A 10,980-nucleotide genomic window follows, 5' to 3' on the forward strand; every position below is an offset into this window, starting at 1 on the left:
CTGCCCCAGGAGGGTGCGGGGTGGCGGCAGAGGGGAGGCCGCCGCGGGTGCTTCGAGTTTGAGAAATACTCACTTGGTCAGAGACCGCACACCGCTCGTTCCCTTATATGCAAAAAAGGTGTTCGTCCTGACGTTTTGCGAGGCCTTATTTTACCGTCGTCGGCGCTATCAGGGGAAACACGCCCGCTCCTTCCGTCTCCCTGGAACCGCGCCTCGGCCCCGAGGGCCCAGGTTCAACCTCATACCGGTTCTCACGACATGCATCGACACTCGGTGCAACTCCAGCAGCCGCAGCTCCCGCCGGCCCGGCCAGCCAGGTACGCACCCCTGGTCGGCGCCTGGAGCGTTTGCACTTTGTCGTTTTTTTCTCCAAGACTCCTATCTGCCAACTGCTGTGGACTTCAGCGGTGGCTGCCGCGGGCTATGCGCGGCCTCCTGGGGGTCCCGCCTGCCCGCGCAGGCAGCTAGGACGGGGTTATCAGCAAAGCCTGTGAGGCGCTCTCATGGGGAGGGGGGGCTCCGCAGCCCCCCCAAGGTGGCTTCGTACACCTCTTGAACGTTGCGGCCCGGCCGCTCGGAGAGCGGTGTCTACCCGGGCAGACAGCCTGTCGGCCCCCGCGGCCTGGACAGGCGGGAGCGGGGACTCTTGCGCTCGGGGGGCTCTGCTCCAAGGAGCGAGAGCGGACGCTCTGCTCGGCCCGGAGAGTGGGGTGGCGGGGCGCCGTCGCCTCGCTGGAACCAGGGGCGTCGTGACGTGCGCGCGCGCCTAGCCGCCGCCAGAACAGGCCGGAAAGGTTGAGCTGCATACGGATCTAAGCCGTTGCCCAAACTAACTCTGGCCCGTGTGACACAGCCGCGCGCGCGCTTTCCTACGACACTCGACCGCCGGGCTCCCTCGGCCTGGGAGGCACTCTCGGGGCAGGGGGCCACCGCAGCCCCCTTTAGGTGGCTTCGTACACCTCTTGAACGTGGCGCCCGGCCGCTCGGAGAGCGGGGTCTACCCGGGCAGACAGCCTGTCGGCCCCGCGGCCTGGGCAGGCGGAGCGGGTGCTCTTGCGCTCGGGGGCTCTGCTCGGCCCGGAGAGTTGGGTGCGGGGCGCCGTCGCCTCGCTGGAACCAGGGGCGTTGTGACGTTCGCACGCGCCTAGCCGCCGCCAGGACAGGCCGGAAAGGTTGAGCTGCATACGGATCTAAGCCGTTGCCCAAACTAACTCTGGCTCGTGTGACCGACACAGCCGCGCACGCGCTTTCCTACGACACTCGACCGCCTGGCTCCCCTCGGCCTGGGAGGCACTCTCGGGGCGGGGGGCACCGCAGCCCCCCCAAAGGTGGCTTCGTACACCTCTTGAACGTTGGGGCCCGGCCGCTCGGAGAGCGGGGTCTACCCGGGCAGACAGCCTGTCGGCCCCGCGGCCTGGACAGGCGGAGTGGGGACAAGCCAAGGCTACCGGCGGGCCTCGGACGGCCAGGGGTGGAAGGGCTCCACCTCAAGGTGGCTTCGTACACCTCTTGAACGTTGGGGCCCGGCCGCTCGGAGAGCGGGGTCTACCCGGGCAGACAGCCTGCTGGCCCCGCGGCCTGGACAGGCGGAGCGGGGAACCTTGCGCTCGGGGGCTCTGCTCGGCCCAGAGAGTGGGGTGCGGGGCGCCGTCGCCTCGCTGGAACCAGGGGCGTCGTGCCATTCGCGCGCGCGCGCCTAGCCGCCGCCAGAACAGGCCGGAAAGGATGAGCTTCATACGGATCTAAGCCGTTGCCCAAACTACCTCTGGCCCCTGTGACCGACACAGCCGTGGCACGCGCTTTCCTACGACACTCGACCGCCGGGCTCCCTCGGCCTGGGAGGCACTCTCGGGGCGGGGGGCACCGCAGCCCCCCCAAAGGTGGCTTCGTACACCTCTTGAACGTGGCGCCCGGCCGCTCGGAGAGCGGGGTCTACCCGGGCAGACAGCCTGTCGGCCCCGCGGCCTGGACAGGCGGAGCGGGGAAAAGCCTAGGCTACCGGCGGGCGGGATCGACCGGGAAGCCGCCGTGGGGGAACACAAGTTGGACGCCTCGCGCCGTCGCGGACCACCGTCCTCCGTCTCTCGGGAAGGGGGGGCCGCCCGAGGCGCACGGGCCTCGGACGGCCAGGGGTGGAAGGGCTCCACCCCGAGGTGGCTTCGTACACCTCTTGAACGTTGGGGCCCGGCCGCTCAGTGAGAACAGGGTCTACCCGGGCAGACAGCCTGTCGGCCCCGCGGCCTGGACAGGCAGAGTGGGGAAAAGCCTAGGCTACCGGGCGGGATCGACCGGATAGCCGCCGTGGGGGAACACAAGTTGGACGCCTCGCGCCGTCGCGGACCACCGTCCTCCGTCTCTCTCCCTCTCTCGGGAAGGGGGGCCGCCCGAGGCGCACGGGCCTCGGACGGCCAGGGGTGGAAGGGCTCCACCCCGAGGTGGCTTCGTACACCTCTTGAACGTTGGGGCCCGGCCGCTCAGTGAGAACGGGGTCTACCCGGGCAGACAGCCTGTCGGCCCCGCGGCCTGGACAGGCAGAGTGGGGAAAAGCCTAGGCTACCGGGCGGGATCGACCGGATAGCCGCCGTGGGGGAACACAAGTTGGACGCCTCGCGCCGTCGCGGACCACCGTCCTCCGTCTCTCTCCCTCTCTCGGGAAGGGGGGCCGCCCGAGGCGCACGGGCCTCGGACGGCCAGGGGTGGAAGGGCTCCACCCCGAGGTGGCTTCGTACACCTCTTGAACGTTGGGGCCCGGCCGCTCAGTGAGAACGGGGTCTACCCGGGCAGACAGCCTGTCGGCCCCGCGGCCAGGACAGGCAGAGTGGGGAAAAGCCTAGGCCACCGGGCGGGATCGACCGGGTAGCCGCCGTGGGGAACACAACTTGGACGTCTCGCGCCGTCGCGGACCACCGTCCTCCGTCTCTCTCTCCCTCTCTCGGAAGGGAGGCCGCCCGAGGCGCACGGGCCTCGAACGGCCAGGGGTGGAAGGGATCCACCCCCCGCGGGAAGGGGACGCGCGGCGGCACCCGGACGCGGGAGCGTTGACCCGGGGGTCTTTACTCCGCCGAGGCGTAGCCCGGAGAAGGAGCGAGACCGGCCGGCGGGGGTGGAACACCCCCTCATGCCTCGCTCCTTCTGGGGATAAAGCGCGTCGTCCGCAGGCCGCCGTCCCCTATCCCCGCCCTGGACCGCCCGCATCGGCCGGAGCCCGAGGGGACAGGCGGGGGTCCTTCGCTTTCGGGAAAACCGTCACCAAACGTGGGGCCCGTGCCCCGCTCTCGGCCGCCCTGAGGCGGGAGAGCCCGGATCGTTCTCTCTCTCGGCGTCGGCCCCACCGACGCCGTCGCACGGTGGCCTGGGAAAGGGCTGCACCCCCTGCGCCACGCTTCTCCCCCGGAGTACTCCCCCCGCAGGGGGCTCCGCGGGGTGTCCCGACGCGCAGAGTCGCTCGCCTTCTTCCGCGGGGGACGGGAGGGACGCCCACGCGCGTCCCTTCCCCATCCTCGAGAGCCGTACGCGCCGAGGGTGAACCCGCTCGCCGGGGCGCCGGGGAGCAGGGCCCTTGTGGTCCTTCCCCGGACATGGGCGCGGCGAGGGTCCCCCGGCCGCGACGGCTCTCCCGTTGACCCACTCTCTCGCCTTGGGTGGTGGTGATGGAGGCGGCTGCCTACGCCTCAGCCCGGCATCTCGGAGGGGGGTCGCCCGGGCAGCCAGCCAGCCAGCCTGTTGGCCCCGCGGCCTGCACAGGCGGAGTGGGGACACTTGCGCTCTATGACTCTGCTCCCAGGGAGGTGGCAGAGGGGCGGCCGCGGTGCTTTGACTTTGAGCGGTCCCCACTCCAGCACTCTGAGAAATAGTCACTTTGTCAAAGACCGCACACCGCTCGTTCCCTTATATGCAAAAAAGGTGTTCGTCCTGACGTTTTGCGAGCCCTTATTTTACCGTCGTCGGCGCTATCAGGGGAAACAGGCCCGCTCCTTCCGCCTTCATGGAACCGTAGCTCGGCCCCGAGGGCCCAGGATTACCCTCATACCGGTTCTCACGACATGCGTCGACACTCGGCTCGGCCCCGGCAGCCGCAGCTCCCGCCGGCCCGGCCAGCCGGGTCCGCACCCCTGGCCGGCGCCTGGAGCGTCTGGACTTTGTCGTTTTCTCTCCGAGACTCGTCTCTGCCAACTGCCGTGGACTTCGGCGGGGGCTGCCGCGGGCTGTGCCCGGCCTCTTGGGGGTCCCGCCTGCCCGCGCAGGCAGCTAGGACAGGGTTATCAGCGCTCTCAGGGGGGCCTCCGCAGACCCCCCCACAGGTGGCTCCGTACACCTCTTGAACGTGGCGCCCGGCCGCTCGGAGAGCGGGGTCTTCCCAGGCAAGCCGCCTGTGGGCCCCGCGGCCTGGACAGGCGGAGCGGAGACAAGCCCAGGCTACCGGCAGGATCGACCGGCTGGCAGTCGTGGTGGAACAACGGGGACGCCTCGCGCCGCCGCGGGCCACCGTCCTCCGTCTCTCTCCCACTCTCGGAGGCAGGCCGCCCGAGGCCAACGGGCCTCGGACGGCGTGGGGTGGAAGGGCTCCACCCCAGGGGAAGAAAACACGCCCGCGCGCGTTTGCACAGTCTGCCCCGGCCCGGCATCTCGGAGGGGGGTCGCCCGGGCAGCCAGCCAGCCAGCCAGCCTGTTGGCCCCGCGGCCTGCACAGGCGGAGTGGGGACACTTGCGCTCTACGACTCTGCTCCCAGGGAGGTGGCAGAGGGGCGGCCGCAGTGCTTTGACTTTGAGCGGTCCGCACTCCCTTCTCAGCACTCTGAGAAATAGTCACTTGGTCAAAGACCGCACTCCGCTCGTTCCCTTATATGCAAAAAAGGTGTTCGTCCTGACGTTTTGCGAGGCCTTAATTTACCGCCGTCGGCGCTATCAGGGGGAACAGGCCCGCTCCTTCCGCCCTCCTGGAACCGTGCCTCGGCCCGGAGCGACCAGGATTACCCTCATACCGCTTCTCACGACATGCATCGATACTCGGCTCAGCCCCGGCAGCCGCAGCTCCCGCCGGCCCGGCCAGCCGGGTCCGCACCCCTAACCAGCGCCTGGAGCGTTTGGACTTTGTCGTTTTTTCTCAAAGACTCATCTCTGCCAACGACTTCAGCAGGGGCTGCCACCTGCTGTTCCCCCGCCAATGGGTGTCCTGACCTGCAACACCGGAGGCTCAGGCGTGGTCTTGAGCAACTGCTGGTAGGTGCACCTCGGGGGCCCTCTGCAGCCAGCACACCGCTGCCAACAGCCCGCTCCCCGTCACCATCCAGCCCCTCTGCATACATCTGCCGGGGGTGCTTTTTTGACTTCCCCCATGTTGGCCTATGGGGAAAAGCCAGGGGGAAAACCTCCAGAGTCAGGCCGACCTCCTGGAACCCCAGCTCGGCCTGGAGCTACTGGTTTGCCCCCTTCCCGGTTCTCAGGACATGCATTGACACTCGGCTCAGCACCAGCCGCCGCAGCCCCCGCCTGCCCGGCCAGCCCGGTCCGCACCCCTGGCCGGCACGCCTGGAGCGTTTGGACTTTGTCATTTTCATGACTTGTCTCCTCAGACATTGTCCGACTGCAAGGGGGGTGTGCCGCGGTCCGTGCCCAGCCTCCAGGGGTTGCCCCCGGCCCCTGGAGCAGCCAGCACCCCCTCGCCCTCAACACTCTCTCTCCCCGTGGGGACTTTGAAACTTTTTCTGACCGCGAAAGCTTCGGCAAACGGCAAGGGGGGCAGCCGGCGTTCTGTGCCCGGCCTCCTGGGGTCCTGCCGGGGCACATCGGAGGCTCAGCCAGGGTGTTGAGCCACCACTGGCAGGTGCACTCAGGGGGCCCTCCGCAGACGCCCATGCACACCTCCGCAGCCAGCACACTGCTGCCAACAGCCCGCTCCCCGTCACCCGCCAGCCCCTCCGCATACATCTGCTGGGGGTGCTTTTTTGACTTCCCCCATTTTGGCCAATGGGAAAATGTCAAGGGGAAAACCTCCGGAGTCAGGCCCACCTCCTGGAACTCCATCCCGGCCTGGAGCTACTAGTTTGTCCCCTTTCCGGTTCTCAGGACATGCATTGACACTCGGCTCTTCCCCAGCCGCCGCAGCTCCCGCCGGCCCGTCCAGCCGGGTCCGCACCCCTGGCCGGCGCCTGGAGCGTTTGGACTTTGTCGTTTTTCCTCAAAGACTCATCTCTGCCAACTGCCCTGGGCTTCAGCAGTGGCTGCCGCGGGCTGTGCACGGCCTCCTGGGGGGTCCCGCCTGCCCTCGCAGGCAGCTAGGACAGGGTTCTCAGCAGGGGCTTGGATGCGGTGTCAGGGGGGCCTCCGCAGCCCCCCAAGGTGGCTTCCTACACCTCTCGAACGTTGGGGCCCGGCCGCTCGGAGAGCGGGGTCTGCCCGGGCAGCCAGCCAGCCTGTTGGCCCCGCGGCCTGCACAGGCGGAGTGGGGACCCTCGCGCTCGATGACTCTGCTCCCAGGGAGGTGGCAGAGGGGCGGCCGCGGTGCTTTGACTTTGAGCGGTCCCCACTCCTCAGCACATTGAGAAATAGTCACTTTGTCAAGGACCGCACACCGCTCGTTCCCTTATATGCAAAAAAGGTGTTCGTCCTGACGTTTTGCGAGGCCTTATTTTACCGCCGTCGGCGCTATCAGGGGAAACGGGCCCGCTCCTTCCGCCCTCCTGGAACCGTGCCTCGGCCCGGAGCGACCAGGATCACCCTCATACCGGTTCTCGTGACATACATCGACACTCGGCTCAGCCCCGGCAGCCGCAGCTCCCACCGGCCCAGCCAGCCGGGTCCGCCACCCTGGCCGGCACGCCTGGAGCGTTTGGACTTTGTCGTTTTTTCAAAGACTCATCTCTGCCAACGACTTCAGCAGGGGCTGCCACCTGCTGTTCCCCGCCAATGGGTGTCCTGACCTGCAACACCGGAGGCTCAGGCAGGGTCAAGAGCAACTGCTGGTAGGTGCACTCAGGGGGCCCTCTGCAGCCGCCCAGGGCCACCTCTGCAGCCAGCACACTGCTGCCAACAGCCCGCTCCCCGTCACCCCCCCCCAGGCCCCTCTGCATACATCTGCCGGGGGTGCTTTTTTGACTTCCCCCATTTTGGCCAATGGGAAAATGCCAAGGGGAAAACCTCCAGAGTCAGGCCGACCTCATGGAACTCAAGCCCGGCCTGGAGCCACCGGTCTGTCCCCTTCCCGGTTCTCAGGGATTTTTGGACTTGTGATTTCCGTGATTCGTCTCTTCAAACTTTGTTGGACTACAATGGGGGGCGACCGGCGGTCCGTGCCCGGCCTCCTGGGGTCCTGCCCGGGGACAGCGGAGGCTCAGCCAGGGTTTTGAGCCACCGCTGGCAGGTGCACTCACGGGGCCCTCCGCAGCCGCCCATGCACACCTCTTCAGCCAGCACACTGCTGCCAAACACCCGCTCCCCATCACCCCCCAGCCCCTCTGCATACATCTGCTGGGGGTGCTTTTTTGACTTCCCCCATTTTGGCCTATGGGGAAAAGCCAGGGGGAAAACCTCCAGAGTCAGGCCGACCTTCTGGAACTCGAGCTCGGCTTGGAGCCGCCGGTTTGCCCCCTTCCCGGTTCTCAGGACCTGCATTGACACTCGGCTCAGCCCCGGCAGCCGCAGCCCCCGCCGGCCCAGCCAGCAGGGTCCGCCCCCCTGGCCGGCGCCTGGAGCGTTTGGACTTTGTCATTTTCATGACTTGTCTCCTCAAACTTTGTTCGACTGCAAGGGGGGGTGTGCCGCGGTCCGTGCCCAGCCTCCAGGGGTTGCCCCCGGCCCCTGGAGCAGCCAGCACCCCCTCGCCCTCAACACTCCCCGTTGGGACTTTGAAACTTTTCTGACGGTGCAAGCTTCATCAAACGGCAAGGGGGCAGGCTGCGGTCTGTGCCCGGCCTCCTGGGGTCCTCCCTGGGGACATCGGAGGCTCAGCCAGGGTTTTGAGCCACTGCTGGCAGGTGCACTCAGAGGGCCCTCCGCAGCCGCCCATGCACACCTCTGCAGCCAGCACACCGCTGCCAACAGCCCGCTCCCCATCACCAGCCAGCCCCTCTGCATACATCTGCTGGGGGTGCTTTTTTGACTTCCCCCATTGTGGCCAATGGGAAAATGCCAAGGGGAAAACCTCCAGAGTCCTGCCGACCTCCTGGAACTCCAACCCGGCCTGGAGCCACCGGTTTGTCCCCTTCCCGGTTCTCAGGACCTGCATCGACACTCGGCTTAGCCCCGGCAGCTGCAGCCACCGCCGGCCCGGCCAGCCGTGTCCGCCCCCCTGGCCGGCACGCCTGGAGCGTTTGGACTTTGTCATTTTCATGACTTGTCTCCTCAAACTTTGTTCAACTGCAAGGGGGGCTGCCCCGGCTGTTCCCCGCCTCCTGGGTGTCCTTCCCTGCAACACCGGAGGCTCAGGCAGGGTCTTGACCCACGACTGTTGGGTGCTCCTAGGGGGCCCCTCCACACCCCCAGTCCCACCTCCAGGGGCTCCCCCCGGCCCCTGGAGCAGCCAGCACCCCCTCGCCGTCAACCCTCTCTCCCCGTTGGGACTTTGAAACTTTTTCCGACCGTGCAAGCTTCGTCAAACGGCAAAGGGGGCAAGCGGCGGTCTGTGCCCGGCCTCCTGGGGTCCTGCCCGGGGACATCGGAGGCTCAGCCAGGGTGTTGAGCCACTACTGGTAGGTGCACTCAGGGGGCCCTCCGCAGCCGCCCCGGGCCACCCCTGCAGCCAGCACACACCGCTGCCAACAGCCCGCTCTCCGTCACCAGCCAGCCCCGTCCGCGCACATCTGCCGGGGGTGCTTTTTTTGAGACACACTGTCACTTTGTCAAAGACCGCACACCGCTCGTTCCCTTATACCCCGACAAGGTGTTCGTGCTGACGTTTTGCGAGGCCTTATTTTACCGCCGTCGGCGCTATCAGGGGAAACAGGCCCGCTCCTTCCGCCTTCGTGGAACCGGGGCTCGGCCCGGAGCGACCAGGATTACCCTCATACCGGTTCTCACGACATGCATTGACACTCGGCTCAGCCCCGGCAGCCGCAGCTCCCGCCGGCCCAGCCAGCCGGGTCCGCCGCCCTGGCCGGCACGCCTGGAGCGTTTGGACTTTGTCGTTTTTTCTCCAAGACTCATCTCTGCCAACGACTATAGCATGGGCTGCCACCTGCTGTTCCCCGCCAATGGGTGTCCTGACCTGCAACACCGGAGGCTCAGGCGGGGTCTTGAGCAACGGCTGATAGGTGCACTCAGGGGGCCCTCTGCAGCCGCCCAGGGCCACCCCTGCAGCCACCACACAGCTGCCAACAGCCCGCTCTCCGTCACCCCCCAGCCCCTCTGCATACATCTGCTGGGGGTGCTTTTTTGACTTCCCCCATTTTGGCCAATGGGAAAATGCCAGGGGGAAAGCCTCCAGAGTCATGCCGACCTCGTGGAACTCCAACCCGGCCTGGAGCTACTGGTTTGTCCCCTTCCCGGTTCTCAGGACCTGCATCGACACTCGGCTCAGCCCCGGCAGCCGCGGCCCCCGCCGGCCCGGCCAGCCGGTTCCGCCACCCTGCCCGGCGCCTGGAGCGTTTGGACTTTGTCATTTTTTCCCCCAAGACTCGCCTCTGCCAACTGCCAAGGACTTCAGCAGGGGCTGCCACGGCTGTTCCCCGCCTCCTGGGGTTCATGCCCGGGCACACCGGAGGCTCAGGCAGGGTCTTGAGCAACTACTGTTGGGTGCTCTCAGGGGGGCCCCTCCACACCCCCAGGCCGACCTCCAGGGGCTGCCCCCGGCCCCTGGAGCAGCCAGCACCCCCTCGCCGTCAACACTCTCTCCCCGTTGGGACTTTGAAACTTTTCTGACCGTGCAAGCTTCATTGGACGGCAAGGGGGTGACCTGCGGGCTCTACCCGGCCTCCTGGGGTCCTGCCCGGGGACATCGGAGGCTCAGCCTGGGTCTTGAGCTATTGCTGGTAGGTGCACTCAGGGGGCCCTCTTCAGCCGCCCAGGGCCACCCCTGCAGCCACCAGACAGCTGCCAACAGCCCGCTCTCTGTCACCCCCCAGCCCCTCTGCATACATCTGCTGGGGGTGCTTTTTTGGCTCCCCCCGTTTTGGCCTATGGGGAAAAGCCAGGGGGAAAACCTCCAGAGTCAGGCCGATCCCCTGGAACTCCAACCCGGCCTGGAGCCACCGGTTTGTCCCCTTCCCGGTTCTCAGGACATGCATTGACACTCGGCTCAGCCCCGGCAGCCGCAGCCCCCGCCGGCCCGGCCACCCGGGTCCGCCACCCTGCCCGGCGCCTGGAGCGTTTGGACTTTGTCGTTTTTTCTCCAAGACTCGCCTCTGGCACATGCCATGGACCTCAGCGGGGGCTGCTCCCCGCCTCCCGGGTGTCCTGCCCGGGCACATCGGAGGCTCAGCCAGGGTCTTGGGCCCCTACTGGTAGGTGCACTTTGGGGGCCCTCCGCAGCCGCCCAGGCCCACCCCTGCAGCCGCCACACAGCTGCCAACAGCCCGCTCTCCATCACCCCCCAGCCCATTGCACACATCTGCCGGGGGTGCTTTTTTGACTTCCCCCATTTTGGCCTAAGGGGAAAGGCCGGGGGGAAAACCTCCAGAGTCAGGCCGACCTCCTGGAACTCCGGCCCAGCCTGGAGCTACTGGTTTGTCCCCTTCCCGGTTCTCAGGACCTTCATCGACACTCGGCTCTTCCCCAGCCGCCGCAGCTCCCGTCGGCCCGGCCAGCCGGGTCCGCCCCCCTGGCCGACACGCCTGGAGCGTTTGGACTTTGTCATTTTCATGACTTGTCTCCTCAAACTTTGTCCGACTGCAAGGGGGGCTGCCACGGCTGTTCCCCGCCTCCTGGGTGTCCTTCCCTGCAACACCAGAGGCTCAGGCAGGGTCTTGAGCAACTTCTGTTGGGTGCTATCAGGGGGCCCCTCCACACCCCCAGGCCCACCTCCAGGCGCTCCCCCCGGGCCCTGGA

Source organism: Eleutherodactylus coqui, unplaced genomic scaffold, assembly GCF_035609145.1.
Source record: "Eleutherodactylus coqui strain aEleCoq1 unplaced genomic scaffold, aEleCoq1.hap1 HAP1_SCAFFOLD_823, whole genome shotgun sequence".
Taxonomy (NCBI): domain Eukaryota; kingdom Metazoa; phylum Chordata; class Amphibia; order Anura; family Eleutherodactylidae; genus Eleutherodactylus; species Eleutherodactylus coqui.